A 976-nucleotide genomic window follows, 5' to 3' on the forward strand; every position below is an offset into this window, starting at 1 on the left:
CCGGCGTGGTCCGGAACCCAGCGCTCGGAGGCGTGGCTCTGGAGCGCAGCCCCGCCCCCGCCCTACTATGTGCTCCGCCCTCTACCCCTGCGCGCGCTACCCGGGTGGAAGCCGGGTTTTAGGTGAAGCACTAAGTCCCGGCATGATGTGAGCCCGGAGAGGAGGAGAGAGCACTCCCCTGCTGAGCAGGGGCCCCTGAGGCACAGACCCCGGTTTCAAGTCCATGCCCCAGGTGGGAGCTGTGCGTGAACCACAAGATCCGACCGCGGAACAGTCTCCTCGAAACACCAGAGTGGCTCCCCACCTTGATAGGTGTATTGTCTATCCCCACTCCCGCCTGTCTATCGCCCCCACGCACACTGTACCTTACACCCCAGGAGCAGATGCTCAATAAATACTTGGGCAGGGGCACCTGGGTGGCTCAGTCGGTTAAGCGTCTGCCTTCGGCTCAGGTCATGATCCCAGGGTCCCGGGATCCGGCCTCACCGCCAGCTCCCTGCTCAGCGGCAAGCCTGCTTCTCTCTCTCCTTCTGCCCCCCACTTGTGCTTGCTCTCTCTAGTGCTCTGTCAAATAAATAAATAAATAAAGTCTTTAAAAAAAAAAATACTTGGGCAGCACATGAAGTTGCTTGTAATTCTCCAAACTGGCCCCCTCACCCTGGGTTTCTTCCTCAATCTCGCCCTGGACAGGACCGCCCTAGAGTTTCCAGTTTTCTGGAAGGGTTCCCTGCAACCCCATGCTCCTGCTCCAGAAACCAAGTTATGGGGCTCTTGTTTGTGGGGCTTCTGGTCCTCCCAGGCCGGTCCCCTTCCACAGTGGCTACTCACTCTGCCCCGTGGTAGCTGAATTTAGGCTTCTGGTCAAGATGAGGGAAAACACCAAATAAGAACTACCAAAGTCCGAAGTAGTTCCAGTGGTTGGGGGCAGAGTTCCCAGGGGCTGCATGGTCTTCCAGAGGGGAACTTCCCAAGAGCT

The sequence above is a fragment of the Ailuropoda melanoleuca genome, chromosome 1, assembly GCF_002007445.2.
Source record: "Ailuropoda melanoleuca isolate Jingjing chromosome 1, ASM200744v2, whole genome shotgun sequence".
Lineage (NCBI taxonomy): Eukaryota > Metazoa > Chordata > Mammalia > Carnivora > Ursidae > Ailuropoda > Ailuropoda melanoleuca.